Source organism: Bos javanicus, chromosome 21 (genome assembly GCF_032452875.1).
Source record: "Bos javanicus breed banteng chromosome 21, ARS-OSU_banteng_1.0, whole genome shotgun sequence".
NCBI classification, from domain to species: Eukaryota; Metazoa; Chordata; class Mammalia; order Artiodactyla; family Bovidae; genus Bos; species Bos javanicus.
The window spans coordinates 55,421,468-55,439,222 of record NC_083888.1 but is presented as its reverse complement, the minus strand read 5'-3'; the positions used below and the strand labels follow the sequence as shown (position 1 = coordinate 55,439,222).

Here is a 17,755-nt window from a genome sequence, read left to right as displayed (position 1 = left end):
CTGTCTCTCCCTGCATGGGAGGTGGGGGTGGGGGCTTTGGATTCTTCACTCCAGACCTAGGATCTGTACTCTCAGCCTTCTCTGGGCTCCACCTAGGTCTTAGTCTCTTTCCTAAACAACTTAATCATCTCCCCATAAACTTCTACCCTCAGGGAAGATAACCTATTACACAGTCATGTCTCAAACTTCTCTATGCAGAATAGAATTCTGCTATTACTTTTGCAAAACCAAAGGCCCATTACTGTATTCCCCTAAAATATGAATCAGAAGAATGCTGGCAGCCTTAGCAGATGATGTTTCCTGTCTCTTTAGCCATCAGGATTTCAACAATACCAGGGTGCACTCTCAGAGGCCCCCATTAGATGGAGCTCTGCAGACCCAGACTCTACAAATTGTAACTGGAGACCTGGCCAGTGAGGCTTAGAGCTGAGGTGGGACCACTGACCTGAGAAGTCAAGGATGGACAGGGACTATGAGCACATTACAATGGCCCTGATGCCACCCCAGCAGGAGCACAGACACATAGGTGGGGACTCCCCACCGGAATAACAAAAGGACATCAGGACAGCCCCCACCCCAGCTACTCCTGGCCAAAGACTTTACTACATCCTGCATAGGCAGCATTGCAAGTTAACCCCTGATCACCGAACTCCACACTTAGGGTTTACTGTTCAGTGTACAATTTAGAGTAAATTTCTACAGTATGTGTTCCATGCTTTACAACTAATACTCCTAAAAGAATCAAACTCAACATGTTTAAGGAAATACAACAGACACAATAAACACTTGGGGCCCTAGCTGGAAAGGACTATTGTTACTGAATTCTAATCTGGCTGCTTATTGCTCAAAAATCAATACTGGACAGGCAAGTGTTGGTAGAAACGGGAAATGTTGCTTTTAATCTGAAAGCCTGCAACCTGGGGAGAAGGTGGACTAGTGTCCTCAAAGCCAACACTGAAGATGCTGCTCAGGATTGAAAGTTTTTAAAGGGAAAAGAGAAAGTAATTTCAGTTAATCATTGAGATAAGGGATCAGACTCATAAGACATCTCCCACTGCTTGAAGGCTCACCACCTCCTGTGATCTTTCTTTAGATGCTATCTCATTGACGCAGTTTGTTCTCAAGATTACTCAAAGGGAAGCTGGGAAATGATCAGGTCATCTGTTAATCATTCTTCATGTTTACTTCTTTGATCTAGGGAAGAACCAAGAGCTTAGGCAAGGTATTGTGTGAGTAAAAGATCTGAAAGGTGTGCTTGGGTCAGAGATGAGTAGAATGTTGTGAGTGCCTGGTTTAAGGTTACTTACAATATAGTTTTGCTAAAGCAACAAGACAAAAGGGGCCTCTTGCAGAGAGCTCTTTCTTGCAAATAACTGCTTACACCACCACACCTAGATGAGCCAATGCAAGACACTGTACTGATTTAATATGTGAATGTAATGGGATGTGGTCAGTGACTCTGCTTTGGATTTTCTTGGGGCATGTACGGTGGGAGGTGGTACGAGAGATAAGGACAAGCTGATGAGTTGTCCGGGACTCGTTGAGTGATCTAAGCCCTGGAAGGTCCTGACTCACTCAGCCCTGGGCTCTGGGAATGTGGTTGCCCTCCTATGCAAGAAGGCTAGAGTCTGGCTCCAGAGTTGGGGGTGAACAGATGGGGAGGAGGTGGGAGATGTGTCAGGCTCCACGGTGGGGTCTTAGGACGTGTAGGGGTGAGGAAAAGGGAGGGGAAGAGGAGCGGTGATGGTGATAAATGTAAGTTTTGAGGAATCTTTTGCCTAAATAAATGAAACGCTGTTTGAAAAAGAGAGCATTTCCGAGGTATAAATATTTTGTCAGTGGTAGTGATGAGTAAACCTTTAGTGAACCCTTGAACTTTGTAATGTACACCACCCATTTGTACATTTTCTGTTTCTTAATTAACCAGAGGGATTATTCAGGGCCCTCTATGTCTGCCTGGCCATTCATTGCTCACTGGCATCCCCATTAATGATTGGTCAGAAGACCAATTAATTATTTGATAATAAAATTTTATTATTTGATAATAAAATTAATTGTGTACAGTTCCAGAACACACGGGTGGCCTAAAAAAGCTGGAGTGAGGAGGCTGGATTCAAGGCCTCCTAGAACTTGGGAATAAAAGCAAAAACTGGGAACCCCAGAGAACTGTTTTCCTTGGTCCTCATCACTTGCATGACCCCCATGTCCCCAGGAGGTGAGCATGCAGTGATCCAGGACTGCGTGGAGCACATTGTTCACCCAGGGCCAGTGTTTATTTGCACGACTCTTGTGGAAGGAAACCAGGACCCTCAGGGAGCTCCTCCCTAGAACCAGGTGGGACCATCTGGTACCCACCTCCCACACCTGTAATAGGCATGGTCACCCTTATGGCAGGGTGATGCCCATCAGCTTCTGGATCATCTGGGCATGAGTGCCATGGAAGAGCAGCCTGTCCACCTCTGTGCCCAGGGTGCTCGAGAATCTGCTCCAGACTCCATGCTGCACGAGGATGCCCGGCAGTTTTTCTTCCTGGAAAAAAAAAATGGGACAGAGATAAAAGTAGTGGAGGAGGAGAAAAAAATGGGGAAAAAAACCCACAACGTACATTACAAGTGGAAAAAGAGCATTTGACTTGCCATGGTCTCTTTTTTAAAAAATAAAACTGGGTAAAAATGCTAATGTCACTAGAAGACTCATAGCGAAAAATCAATGTGTCCTACGTCCCAGATCCACTCCCCAGAGCTGCCGCTTTGAACGGTTTGGGCTGTTTCTTCATGCAACTAAATAGTATGCTTTTTCTGGAAATCTCCGTTTTCTTGACACTACAGATTCATTTCTGCAGGGGCAGCTTGCCCGCTTCCTGCCAAGCCAGCCCTGCCCAGCTTTGCATTATCTGCCAATGGCTTTGGTGCCAGGATGGCTCCTGTTCCTCCTGTAACCCCACTGTTAGCCTCCAATGGGGGATGGACCAGGTCCCACTGCCGTCGCCTTCTAGGTATTACCTCCATGTGGCTGAGGGAGCAGAACCATGGAGAAAAGGCAGCCCCATCCTGGGCCCAGCAGGGAGAATGGTTTGCAATCAGCCAGCTCTGACTTAGGTCTTTCCTGGCAGAGGTGTCAACCTCTCTCTGCCTCAGTGTCCTCATCTGTATAATGGGGAGGTGGATGATAATAATAATGCCTCCTTGGAGGGTTGTTGTGAGGATTAAATGAGATAATGCAAGTAAAGCACCTCACATGGTCCTTGGCACACAGTAGGTGCTCACGAAATGAGGTGGATTATTGTCGGCAGGGCTGGGGCCCCTGGCCTTCTGCCCAGAGCTTTATTCCTTTTACTTATTTGCTGATTTTTTTAAAAGTGATTTGCTTTGCTTCCTTCTACCTCTTTCCAAAAACAAGGTCCCAGAGAACCACTTGTCTAAGTTATTAACATGTCTGTCCCTGTTAAATAGTTCAGGTTCCCCCGAGAAAGGAGGATCTCAGGAGGAGACACAGGAGAGAGATGCCTGAGGGGAAGAAATCAAGTACACCCTTCTTCTCCTCTACAAACAAAGGAAGGGGACAAAGGGATCTAGAACAGGAAGATCAGGACATACAGGAGGAGGGGGCTCATCTTCCCAATCAGGCATTTGCACATTCATTCCATCGCCCATCAAAGTTTTACTGAGCACCTGTGTGCCAGGCCCTGAAGCAGGGATACAGTGGTGAATGGGATACAGCCCCTGCCCCATCACCTTGCTCCCAGAGGCATCACATTCTAGATGAGTGAATTGGCAAGCACAGTGCGTGGGGATCATGGAACACAGCAGGGGCACCCAACCCAATTTATTGGAGTGGCTCAAGAAAGACTTTCTGGATGAGGGACAGCCAGCACCACAGGTAGCAAAAGCAGGAGTGAGTCAAGCCAGGGGCCATGGAGGCCACTCACTGAACACTTTTCTTTTTAAAGATTTGTATTTATTAATTTATTTGGCTGTGCCGGATCTTAACTGTGGCATGCAGGATCTAGTCCCCACACCAGGGATCAAATTCTGGGTCCCCTGAAGTAGGAGCGTGGAGTCTCAGCCACTGGACCACCAGAGAAGTCCCATGAAAACTTTTCAAAACAGGAGGCAAGTGTTGGCAAATGTCACTCGGGACCTGTCTCTACTCACAACCGGCCTGAGAACCTGCATGTCCATTCTTCCCAAGGGACCAAGGTGGGAGGGAGGCCCAAAAGCATTTCCAGGCAAGCCCTTTGTCCAAGAGCCCCTTCCCAGGGGTACCCGGCCCAGAGTCGCATTTTCCGTCATTTGTGTGGACTTTATTCTCCCATTTCTCTTCTCCATTGGATCATATTTGCTCTTTACATGTCAGTGCTTCTGGGACCATGGGACCATTTCCTCCCACACCCTGCCTGCCCTCACCATTCACATCCTTCTGGTCCAGAGAGGGCCCTGGGGATCCTCAGGGTGCACGTGATCAGTCAACAGTTCAGGAACTGGCTGGCACTCAGCCTCTAAGAGCTGTGGGGACCAGCTGAACCAACCATGATGGCCTGCAAATTCCCGGGAATCCCCAGATGACCACACCATCTTCAAGAGGCCCTGCCAAGAGCGGGTGGGTGGGTGGAGGAGGAGTACTGACCAGGGAGTGGCTGGAGGCAGAGAGCTTGGGGGCTTCCATACCAGTCCAGACTGAGACAGAGGGACGGGAGCGGGGGGGACAGAGGACTCAAGTGGGCAGAGTGGACTGGATCCAGGGCCTGGTTAATTGTGGGTGGGGGATGAGGCTCCGGGATGACTTTTGGGCTTAGAGGTTGAGTATGTGGGTGGTCACTATTGATTCAGGCTTGGAGCATAACGGGCTGATGCTCATGGTTAGGTGATATTGCTGTTCAGAGTCGGATGGAGAGAAGGGAGAGAGGGGCCTCCTGGGAAGCTGAACTGTTCTACACTGTGACCTTGCTGGTGGCTGCACAGGTGCATACGTGTGTAAAAATTCACCCACTGTACACTTAAGGTCATGCACGTTGTTAGTTATATCTCAATTTTTTTAAAAAAAGATTTAAAGTAGAGTCGGATGAAAGTGCTGGAAGAGAATGAGAGCCAGAGGCCACATTCCTGTCTTTCTGCATCATCCATCCATCCATTATCCATTCATCCATCAGGCTATTCATCTATCCATTCATCCAGCTAGCCAGCTCACCTGCAGTCTGTCCATCTATCCATCCATCCATCCTGCCTTCCTTTCTTAGTCCTTCCTGTAAGGCATCATCAATCAGCTCTTGGTTCCTGACAAGCTCTGGGAAATGCCCTCTGACCATTTGTTTTGCCCTCAAGTAAAACCCCTGGGGCACAGCCAAGGGCCAGAGGGGGCAGGGTGTGCCCTGGATGGTGGTGGCCACCTACCTCGGGCTCTTCAACATGGTGCCCACTCCTGCTACAATCACGATAAGATCCCTTGAGTATGGGAGGGCCTTCTTATAAGCAACGCAAGAAGAGAGATGAGAGACATTCTTCTGCATCTAACCAGCCAAGCTTCTCCAAAGCTCAGGCCACAGCTCTGTCTGGCATCTCTTGATGACCCTGTGGTCCCCACGGAGTGACCCCCAGAACTCCAGTATGACGTCTCCAGTTATCCCCTGCACTGCTTCATGTCTCTGCACCTTTGCTTCTGTGTGTCTTGCTGTTGAAAGGTCCTTCCTACCCTTCCTCACCTGATTCTTACATCCTACTCACTCTCCAAGACCCAGTTTAGAGCCACCTCTTAGAGGCAGGCTTGCTTGAGCTCTCGGAACGAGCCAAGCACCCATTCTCTGTGTCCTCACAAGCAGCGTGCATACTTCTACCCCAGCTCCTGAAATCACCTCCCCTCGTGGACCCTGAGTTCTGTACCCCTCCAACATTGTCTCCAGAGCAAGCCCAGGCCTGGCCCAGAGAAAGGGTTATATAAAACTGTGTTTGTAATTTTGCTATAATGATGTTCCCTTTTCTTTTCAAGGGTGGTGCATTATTAATATATTTATGAAAGACTGGGTGGAAATGTGGAAGGAGAATTTCCATCCCCAGAGGATAAGTGTGGGGCTGTGTGAGCTTGCTTGGCTGGGTTCAGTCTTTTGTGTCTGTGTGAATCAGAAACCATGTGCGAGATGGCTCTCTGAGTGCTTTTTTCCAGTTCCGATCCAGGAAGTGCAGAGAAAGCAGAGAAGTCTCCCTGGGCCCCTTTAGAGCAGAGCATTTCCCCTGAAAATGTCACTTCAGCTGCCTGACTCCTCCCCCCTCCACCCCGCACCCTGGCACTGCCAGGAACTGGAAACTTCTGCATCTCATTGGGAAGGACCCAGAGTATGGAGTCAAAGATCCAGACCCAGATCTCTGCTCTGTTTCTTAGTTGGGTGGCTTTGAGCATGCCACCTTCCCTCTCTGTGCCTCAGCCCCTCCTCTGTAAAATGGGGATAACAAGCCAGTCCAGGGAGATGTTGGAGAGAAATCGGGGCAGGTGTAGCAGGGAGGGGCTTCCCCAGTGGTCCAGTGGTAAAGAATCCCTGCCAATGCAGGAGACCAAGGAGACGCAGGTTCCATCCCTGTGTCGGGAAGATCCCCTGGAGGAGGGCATGGAAACCCACTCCAGTATTCTTGCCTGGGAAATTCCATGGACAGAGGAGTCTGGTGGGCTGCAGTCCATAGGGCTGCAAACAGGACAAGACTCAAGCGACTTAGCATGCACACACGCACAGGAGGGAGAGAGAGGGAGTAAAAGACAGGCGGAAGGAAAAAGTGAGCAGAAAAGGTACAAGACAGTGTAAAGGCAGGACAGGAAGGAGGCAGCGAGGGCCTCTGGATGCTAACACTTCTCACCGGTGAGGGGCTCCGGGGCCTCAGCTGCTGGCTGGAGGACCTGCAAAGCACCAGCCCATCCCCGCTGCTGTTCCAGGCTCCATGCTCAGGAACCTTCCTGCCTCCTGATTTGCCTTCCCATCTCCGCACACCAGCCTCTTCCACGACCCTAGGAACCAACCTTCTAGTCCAGGGTCTCAAAGGGTGGTCCCCGAGGCAGGAGAGGCAGCAACGTTACCTGGGAACTTGTCAGAGATGCAGACTCTCCAGGCCAACTCAGATTGCCTGAATCAGGAACCCTGATCTCCACCTGCCCCCTACCCTGGGTGGCTTAAGATGCCCCTGGGGCGATTCTGATGCCTCTAGAGTTGGAAGAATCACCACTCTAATAAAGCACTGTATTCCTTCATTCAAAAAGGATTTACCAAGCACCGGGTTTCCCTCCAATGGTTGCTGGGGAAAGCAGATAAGAAAGACCTGGTTCCTGATTTCCAGGAGTGCAGGTCCCTGGCTTACGGCTTGAAATACCATGTCCATTCTTCATCCAGGGGAAAAGTTGCATCCACGAGAGTGGTTTGCTGGGCTACGATACCTTAGTGAGAGATGGGAGGGCCCGAGTCCAGTTCTGCTCTCCAGGTGGTCTGAAGGGCCCAGTCTCTTTCCCAGGTAACGCCTGTGGACCTCACACGAGCTCGGGAAGTACAGGTCAAGGCATAATGACCTCCCAGGTTAGAATCATCTGGAACAAAAGAAGATTTCATCATAGGATTGGAAAGGTCATATAGCTTGCCTTAGAGGAAGAAATTTTCCTCTACTCTTCTAGGTGCTCCTGACTGGTTTAACAATTAAACTGATCTGCGATAGAGTAACAGGAGAAAAATCAAACAAAAGTTTAATAAGACGTATACACGGGCTGAAATGAAAATGAGGGCTGAACCAAAAACCACTGAAGCCCTCACCTTACATACAACACCACCTTCAGCTAAAGAAAAATGGATCTTGGGGAGCATTGGTTTGGGACCAAACAAATGACCAAAGACCTAATAAAAACAATATAGGAAACTGTTTTGATAAAACATAAAGTCACTTCTTTTTAGACAGGCTACTCAAAAGTAAAGAAAAACATTTTATTAATTCTTTGTCAAAAGCAGACTTTTGTCTTTTTAACACAGAGAGGAAACTGAATTCTAATTTTGTATCAGCTTACCTTTAAAAATGTTTATTATTTTATTTTATTTTTAGCTGCACTGGCTCTTCCTTGCTGCACGGGCTTTCTCTGCGGAGAGCAGGGGTGACTCTCTAGTTGCGGTGCACGGGCTTCTCATCGCAGCGGCTTCTCTTGCTGCACAGGCTAGAGCCTCAGTCTAGAGACTGAGGGCTTCAGTAGCTGTGGCACGTGGGCTTAGCTGCCCCATGGCATGTGGGATCTTCCCGGATCAGGACTCCCATCCCTGTCCCCTGCATTGACAGGCAGATTTTTAGCCACTGGACCACCAGCGAAGTCCAATTAAATATACTCTAATCTTAGCCAGTCCTGATCACACAGAGAACTCTTTTCTCATGGTTCCTTTCCCATTAACTTTCTATAACTCCCTTTCCCTGCCCCCCCCACCCCCAATATTCAGACTTTATCCTATGCTTTCCCTCTTTTTTTAACCTTTTTACTTTATTTTCCCTTAACAAAATGCATTCCCACTCATACTTTAAAAATTTTTTCCTTACATATGAAGATGTTTTCCTTATTTATTTTAGTAGTTTTATGGTACATATGGGGCTTCCCTGGTGGCTCAGACAATAAGGAATCTGCCTGCAATGGAGGAGACTTGAGTTTAATCCCTGGGTCGGGAAGATCCCCTGGAGAAGGGAATGGCAACCCACTCCAGTATTCTTGCCAGGAGAATTCCACAAAGGAGCCTGGCAGGCTCCAGTCCATGAGGTCACTAAGAGTCAGACATGACTGAGCAACTAACTTTTGTTTTACTTTTTTTTTTATAGTATATTAATTAGAATTCTTAACTTTTGAAAGTGAAAGTGTAAGTCACTCAGTTGTGTCTGACTCTTTGTGACCCCATGGACTATGGCCTGCCAGGCTCCTCTGTCCATGGGATTCTCCAGGTAAGAATACTCCAGTGAATTGTCATTTCCTTCTCCAGGGGATCTTCCTGACCCAGGGATTGAACCCAGGTCTCCTGCATTGCAGGCAGATTCTTTGACCATCTGAGCCACCAGGGAAGCCTTAGAAACCTTAATTTCTTGTGAAAACAAAGAAGTAAGCAATTGTAAACTGTTATCCCAGCATTTTAAAGTACATTTCATAATGTATAATGTATTTTTGCATGTATTATTAGAAATAATCTGTTTCTAGAAACATACATTTCCTCATAGTATAATTTCCCATTTTCTCAATGTGGTATAAGCCATGTTTCTAATAGACCCAAACATCTTCAGGTGTTTGTAATAAGAAGACAAGCTCGAGGGGCCTGAGGGTGGGGATTGTCTGGGTGACCCAACCAAAGAACTAATCCAGGGTGGAGGCCAGAAACAAAGGATGCTGAACGTATCTTCACATCCTTACTTGCCATCTGTACATCTTCTTTGGTGAAAATTGGGCCATTTATTTTATTATTGGTGAGTTCTAAGAGTTCTTTGTATATTTTGGGTTACAGTCTTTCATCAAAAACATCTTTTGTAAATGTTTTCTTCCAGTCTATGCCTTGTCTTCTCGTCCTTTTGACATGGTCCTTTGCACAGCAGAAGTTTTCAATTTTTTCCCTTCAGTTTTATTGACAGGTAGTTGACATTGTTGTTGTTTAGTTGCTAACTTGTGTCTGACTCTTTGTAACCCTACGGACCATAGCCCACCAGCCTCCTCTGTCCATGGAATTCTCCAGGCATGAACATTGGAGGGGGTTGCCATGCCGTCCTCCAGGGAGGAATTGAACCCGCGTCTCTTACTTACATCTCCTGCATTGGTAGGCAGTTTCTTTACCGCTAGTGCTACCTGGGAAGCCCCCCAGCAGGCTAGGCACTGGTGAAATAATTTCTTCTGAGGGCAGGCTTTGTTCAGAAAAGAGTGCTCAGGTGTGTTTCAAGTGGCTCCTTCCCCCTCCTCTACCTAAAGCGTGAGGGGACTTTTCTCTAGTATTCAGCATGGACCTGGCAGAGTCCCTGGAGGTAATGCTCCTGGAAGTGTGGGAACCCCCTATGACTAGGTCCTCCTGGACCTTCTAACTCTCAGACTTGCCCACACAAAGCTTCCAGCAATCTGTTGATTACAGTTCAGGTTTTCTTACCCAGGCACTGGTCCCCTCAGAGGTTTCTGCTCATCTCTGGGGCTGTTTTTGATGATGAAAAGGGAGAGGGCTGTTCTCAGGTATCAGTCAAAACTCCTGAAACTTGTGAAGCCATCAAAGAGGAAGGGTGGGGCCTGGAAGGACCCAGACACAGGAAAGGTTGGCCCTGATGGGAAGGACAGCTGCTGGGAGGGGAGGGGCAGCGGGGGCAGAAGAAAGCGGAAGCAGAACCGGAGCCTCTTGCATCCTCCAAACATTTGCTGCATTGTTCTCTTCCTTTCCATCACACGGGAAACACAAATAAAAGCAGAGATGACCCCTCCTCAGAGAGGCTTTCCTGATCACTGATCTAAAGTGGCTTGTCTCTCCTCTACCTGTAGCTCTCATCTCTGTTTAGGACAATGTGTGTGTGTGTGTGTGTGTGTGTGTGTGTGTGTGTGTGTGTGTTAGTTGCTCAGTCGTGTCTGACTCTTTGTGACCCTATGGATTGTAGCCCACCAGGTTCTTCTGGATCTTCCCCACCCAGGATAGAACCTGGGTCTCCCGCATTGCAGACAGATTCTTTACCGTCTGAGCCACCAGGGAAACCCGTTCAGCACACTCTGGTGTATTTGTTTGTTAGGGTTCATTGTCCATCTCCCAACACTAGAGCAGATGCTCTGTGGAGCAGGGAGCTGCTCCTGCTCAGCACACAGAGCACACAGAGCAACGCCTAGCATACAGTATATGGTTGTTGAATGACTGAATGAGAGGCCAGAGGCTAAGAACCAGGTCCCCTTCTCCTCTGGTGCCTCAAGACTCCACTCATGGAGGAGATGAGTTTCTGGCTAGACAGGCTCCAAGCCAGGTGCCTCCCCCTGGGCAGCCTTGCCTGACTGGCTGACCATCTGAGCACTTAGCTGTGATGACCGCAAAGTCAGCCTCCATATCACAGGCGAGGATGTCCCCATTTCGTATGTGCCTCTTCACGGCCTCCTTGACTTTGTCCATCCCAAGCTTGTTGCCTTTGTCATCGACTCCTGGAGGGAAGGGAACCAAGTCAGGAAACAGGATTAGGCAAAATGAAGGGTGGTTGTGGGGCAGGGCAGCTCCTACCTGCTTGCCTCAGGGTGAGAAAAGGGGTTGACCTGGATACATTTCAGACAACCAGGAGATGCTGTACTTCTTCCGGTATTCTAGAAACTTCTCTAGTTAACTAAAGACAAGTTGAAGGCTCAGTGACAACCTAGAGGGGTGGAATTGTTGCAGTGGAAAAGAAAAACGAGGAATGAGTTTTCTCTTTCCCTGTCCTGAGAACAAAGAGGATAAAGAGAACAGTGAGTGAGCAGGACTGAACAGTCCTGGTTTTTGTTTTTTTTCCAACTTTAACTGCTCCTAACTCTGCATGTCTGTAACTAAGTTTGCTTTTCTGTCCCCTAACTCTGTAGGAGCTACATTTTGCACCTATTTTTCCTTTGACTCTATGCTAGATACATCTTGCCTCTGATGTTCCCCCTTACAACACCCTTCCCCTTTTAGTTACGTATCAGAAAGAAGGCCACAGAGCCACCAGACTGCCAGACTCAATTACTGGGTTACTGATTCCAGCCTATGACTGTCTTCGAAACAATGCAGGAGAAGGAAACCAAGATCCTAACACCTTGGCTGCTCATCACCAACTCCTGACTGCGAGCCCTCATCTTATATCAGCCCCTAGACTCCTCATGGGGGCGGGGGCACAGTTCTGGAGGCATGAGCCTACTGGGTTCCCCTCTCCACCAGCTGAGAACTAAAGCCACCTTTCTATTCCCTCCAAACTCTGTCTCCGTAATTTTTACTTGTTTTCGGTGGGCAGAGAAAGCCAAGATTTGGGCCAGTAACAGGATGGGGTAGGAGGTGGGAGGGAGGTTCAGGAGGGAGGGGACATATACATATACCTATTCCAAATAGGAAAAGGAGTTCTTCAAGGCTGTATATTGTCACCCTGTTTATTTAACTTATATGCAGAGTACATCATGAGAAACGCTGGACTGGAAGAAACACAAGCTGGAATCAAGATTGCCGGGAGAAATATCAATAACCTCAGACATGCAGATGACACCACCCTTACGGCAGAAAGTGAAGAGGAACTCAAAAGCCTCTTGATGAAAGTGAAAGTGGAGAGTGAAAAAGTTGGCTTAAAGCTCAACATTCAGAAAACGAAGATCATGGCATCCAGTCCCACCACTTCATGGGAAATAGATGGGGAAACAGTGGAAACAGTGTCAGACTTTATTTCTGGGGGCTCCAAAATCACTGCAGATGGTGACTGCAGCCATGAAATTAAAAGACGCTTACTCCTTGGAAGGAAAGTTATGACCAACCTAGATAGCATATTCAAAAGCAGAGACATTACTTTGCCAACAAAGGTTCGTCTAGTCAAGGCTATGTTTTTTCCTGTGGTCATGTATGAATGTGAGAGTTGGACTGTGAAGAAGGCTGAGCGCTGAAGAATTGATGCTTTTGAACTGTGGTGTTGGAGAAGACTCTTGAGAGTCCCTTGGACTGCAAGGAGATCCAACCAGTCCATTCTAAAGGAGATCAGCCCTGGGATTTCTTTGGAAGGAATGATGCTAAAGCTGAAACTCCAGTACTTTGGCCACCTCATGTGAAGAGTTGACTCATTGGAAAAGACTCTGGTGCTGGGAGGGATTGGGGGCAAGAGGAGAAGGGGACGACAGAGGATGAGATGGCTGGATAGCATCACTGACTCGATGGACGTGAGTCTGGATGAACTCCGGGAGTTGGTGATGGACAGGGAGGCCTGGTGTGCTGCAATTCATGAGGTCACAAAGAGTTGGACATGACTGATCTGATCTGATGGCTGATTCATGGTGATGTACAGCAGAAAGCAACATAGTAATGTAAAGCAATTGTCCTTCAATTAAAAATTAAACAAAAACAAGTTGATGGACTACCCTGGTGGTCCAGTGGTTAAGAATCCACCTGAATGCAGGCAACGTGGGTTCGATCCCTGATCTGGGAAGATTCCACATGCCTTGGGGCAACTAAGTGCTCGTGTCAGAGCTTCTAAGCCTGAGCACCAACTACTGAAGCCTGCACCACTAGAGCCTGCGCTCAGTAACAAGAAGCCACTGAATGAGAAACCCACACACTGTTAACTGGAGAGTAGCCCCTGCTTACCGCAACTAAATAAAGCCCGCACACGGCAACAAAGACCCTAGCTCAGCCAAAAATAAGTACATTAATTAATTAATAGAAAATGAGTAGAGGTTTAGAGGAGAAGGCAATAGCAGCCCACTCCAGTGCTCTTGCCTGGAAAATCCCATGGACAGAGGAGCCTAGTGGGCTGCAATCCATGGGGTCGCTAAGAGTTGGACACAACTGAGCGGCTTCACTTTCACTTTTCACTTTCCTGCATTGGAGAAGGAAATGGCAACCCACTCCAGTGTTCTTGCCTGGAGAATCCCAGGGCCGGCAGGGCCTGGTGGGCTGCCGTCTATGGGGTCACACAGAGTTGGACATGACTGAAGTGACTTAGCAGCAGAGGTTTGGAACTCAACAGTGTGGCTGTGTCCCCTTTAAAGCACATTCTCCAGTCACAGATGGAGTGCCCTCTATGCTGAAAGTGCCAGGTCCATGGGAGATGGTGACACCCAGGACTTGGTCTCCTTTCCAGTGGCTCCTGAACAGGGTGTGGTCGCAAGACCCTGAGTCCCATTAGTTTGACCAGACAGCATTCCATTTGTAGACGGGAATTGGCATAGGTTGTTAAAGTCAATTCTGTAATTAAAAGGCTTCTGTCTCAAGTATGTGAAATGTATGTGTGTCAGTTAATTTTAATTTACACCAGATGGGCGCCTGGTTAATATGTAAAGTAGCCTAATCAGAAATTCACACCCCACGGGTGGCCGGTTTAGCATTTGAAAGAGACCACAATTGAAAGACCCATCTGATAGGCACCAGAAGGTTTGTTAATTAGCATAATAAATGCTAGAATAAATATGTCAGAATAAGTAAGTGCTAGAAATTATTTAATGCATTGGTGAAATAAATGGTGTTCAAGATAGGTGAACTGGCTAAAAAATAATTATTGGCTAAACATAATTGGCTAATAATAATTGGCTAAAAATAATTACCAGGCAATGCCACTTTTGCCAGAAAATGAAAAAATCTATTAATAACAAGCCCTGCAGCCTGTACCCTTTCAGGTGGCGCCCTACGAACACCATCTGGTCCTGCGTCCAGGTATTTCTGGAGGATTTTGTAGACTAGAGGTCAGCTCATCCTGCCTCCAGAAGGTGGTTACAGCTGCCTCTAGCTAACCGTTCACCAAGGTGCTTGTGGCTCAGATGGTAAGGAATCTGCCCACAATGAAGCAGCCTGGGTTCAATTCTGGGTTGAGAAGATCCCCTGGCGAAGGGAATGGCAACCCACTCCAGTATTCTTGCCTGGAAACTTCTATGGATGAAGGAGCCTGGCGAGCTACAGTCGATGGGCTCACAGAGTCGGACACGACTAAACACACAGATCCAGCATAAATTCAAAATGCACCCTTCCTGGTTACACCAGTGCCTCAAGGACAGATGGTCTGCCCCCCACACCCCCTCCCACCCCCCAGCCTACAGAATGCTGTAGGATGGTCTTTGTGTCTGTTTCTACAACTATGTGGAAGAACCACCAGAGGCGAGATTTCACTGTGTGACGGTGGAGAGAGGTGTGGAGCCAACTCACCGGGGGCTTCAGAGACCTGGTGCCTTGTGCTCGTTGTGAATGACCAGGCGCCTCAGGTCCACACCCTGAGGAATTTTCTCAGAACAGTTTTCTAGATCCACGACAGCCCACTGAATGAAAGAAAATAACGACACAGCATTGCTAGCTTGTCTGTTTCTGTCTCTGCCCTTCAGCATCTTAAATTCATCTTGCTCACTCCTGAGGTCTGTCCCATCGGTGCCCTTGATCTCCTCACTTCACGGGGTCTCTGAGAAGGACAGGGCCCAGGTAGTGAGTGGGAGGTGGGTGTCCTGATTCTCAGTTGAGTGCGATTCCACGACAAGGCAACTGCCTGTGGGGCTGAGGAATCAGGGTGTTGATGGAGCGGAGGAGAGAGAGGAGCACCCCAGGAGGGGTAGTGGGCCGAGCAGGAGGCTGGGCAGCTACAGGAGGGGCCGGGGATCCTGAGGCCAAGAGAAGGGTCCACAAAGTAATTAGCTTGAGAACACCAACAGCCGGCTCCATCTGCTTCCTCCAGCATCTTGGGGGCCTCAGTAGCGGGGAATCGCACAGGTCCAGGTTGGACCCTCTGGGCCCCTTCCAATGCAGAATCTCCTTCCCCCTATCCTACCCTGGGAGGCTTCCCCACAGGCCTCAGGTCCTCACCCACCCAGCCCCGAGAGGCAGGAAAGGAGGAAGCCAGTTTCACTGTGGGCGCCACACCCAAGGCCTCTTCTGGGAAAGACCTGGGAGATTGGCAGAAATTCTCTACGCAGCCAGGAAGGCTTTCATTGTCTCATCAAAACCTCAAAAAGCCAAAGGCAGCTAATGAGTCTGGGAAACACTCAGAACTGTTTGAAAGCAGAGAACAAGTAAATATGGACGACAAACACGCCTTAATTGCCCCCACAGGCTGATATCCCCCCAGGGGAGGCACGCTGGTGTTCCAGTTCCATCAAGCCTTTCAGAAATTCATAAAGGTAACCTGATCCCCTGAAGTATGTCCGGTGAGACCCTGGGAGTCTGACCTCTACTCCTAATTAACTAGGGAACCTCGAGACACCACCCTAGACCTCACTTTCGGAAACTATACCTTCCTTGCTGCTGCTGCTGCTGCTAAGTCGCTTCAGTCGTGTCCGACTCTGTGCGACCCCATAGACGGCAGCCCACAAGGCTCCCCCATCCCTGGGATTCTCCAGGCAAGAACACTGGAGAGGGTTGCCATTTCCTTCTCCAATGCATGAAAGTGAAAAGTGAAAGTGAAGTCTCTCAGTCGTGCCCGACTCTTAGTGACCCCATGGACTAAAGCCCACCAGGCTCCTCTGTCCATGGGATCTTCCAGGCAAGAATACTGGAGTGGACCTTCCTTACCTACAGATTTATGTGTTTATTTACTTTGTTAAATAAGTATTTGAAGATTTTTTTGATGTGGACCATTTTTAAAATTCTTATTGAATTTGTTACAATATCGTTTCTCTTTCACATTTTGGTTTTCTGGCCATGAGGCATGTGGGGTTTTAGCTCCCCAACCAGGGATCAAACTCACACCCTCTGCATTGAAAGGCAAAGTCTTAACCATTGGACCACCAGGGAAGTCCCATATAGGTTTTAAAAGTGGATTAAGCAATATAATTTTTATGAATCCTCTTTGAATACTATAAAATTCTATATAAACACAAATGATCACATTATTACATTATTAGCTATCAAAATATCACACTGATCAGAAATTTAAAATATACTTAAAAATAATCTACTTCATAAGATGACACAGAACACATATGGTGCATTCATCTTATATGACCGAAATAATATGCCAGGCCTAAGTCATTATTATTAGTTTTGATGTTTAGAGTTGGACAAATAGAATATTCTTGGTTAGACGTCATTGCCCTTTCCTACTCTTGTAAACACTGGATTTCAGAGTCGTTATTGCCTATACCGACCAGAATAAACAAAGACCATTTCTGGAGTGGAAAACAATGGTCCCATATAACTCCTTCCTGTCATTTGTTCAATAGTCAATAAAAAAGGCATTTCGTGCTGACATTTTCTTGTGGAATTTTCAGTGCTCCTTGCTTGCCAGTTGACGAGATTCCAGGAATCTTGTGTGCACCAAGGAAAAGGTCATCAATAGGGTCCCCCAAGAGCTCGACGTTCCTCTTCCTCGAGTTGTAGCAGTGGCAGCCCTTTCCGCATGCTCGATCGCCACCAGATGGTCAAACCTGCCAGGGGGCGAGGGCACAGGGTCCTTGTGGAGAGCCAGGTGCCTGGCAGGATCACACTTTCCTGTGTCTGTGCGCGAAGGACCCTTCTTTCTTTTTTTATTCCTGCAGAACTTGGTTGAACGTCCACTGTGTGCCAGCGCCTGTGCTGGGGGCTACCCTATCAGATCAATTTGAGAAATGGAATCAGAATCTTCAGCGCTGTGTTAGAGTCAGAGGCTGTGAGAGCAGGGAGGCCGGCGGCCGGGTCACCGTGGTGGATGCTGCTGGTAGCCCACCCAAGTCTCTGTTAACCAGCAGGGCAGCCAAAACCCAGTGGGGCGAGTGCTGGCTGCTACTGGCCCATTGTTGGCCTCTTCCAGGATCTTGTTTGCTTTACAGACACAAAACAGACTAAATTATCTCAGTCATGTCTGACTCTTTGTGACCTTATGGACTGTAGCCCGCCAGGCTCCTCTGTCCATGGAATTCTCCAGGCAAGAATACTGGAGTTGGTTGCCATGCCTTACTCTAGGGGATCTTCCTGACCCAAGGATCAAATCTGCATCTCTTACATCGCCCAAATTGGCAGGCAGTTTCTCTATTACTAGTGCAACCTGGGAAGCCCTCAAAACAGACTAAAAAGGAACTGAAATGGAAGACAGATGACTGTAACACAAGATAAACTTTTTTAGACGAGAGAGAGAAAGAAGGGGCACAGATGCGACAGGGGTTAAGAAAGTGGGTT

General features: G+C 48.0%; 1 long non-coding RNA gene across 11 annotated transcripts in view; it reads right to left on the bottom strand.

Annotated features, from left to right (window-relative positions):
- Nucleotides 1-1,164: 1,164 nt before the first annotated feature.
- Nucleotides 1,165-17,755, bottom strand: part of LOC133234492 (uncharacterized) — a 93,823-nt gene continuing 77,232 nt past the window's right edge. For 6 of the 11 annotated variants that reach the window (XR_009732147.1, XR_009732148.1, XR_009732149.1 and 3 more), the window contains 4 exons: nucleotides 14,825-14,934; nucleotides 8,026-11,130; nucleotides 7,411-7,557; nucleotides 1,165-2,529 (listed from right to left, as the gene is read on the bottom strand). This is a non-coding gene — a long non-coding RNA (uncharacterized LOC133234492). The remainder of the gene's footprint in view (nucleotides 2,530-7,410; nucleotides 7,558-8,025; nucleotides 11,131-14,824; nucleotides 14,935-17,755) is intronic. The other 5 variants (XR_009732152.1, XR_009732153.1, XR_009732154.1 and 2 more) reach the window with 2 other exon arrangements.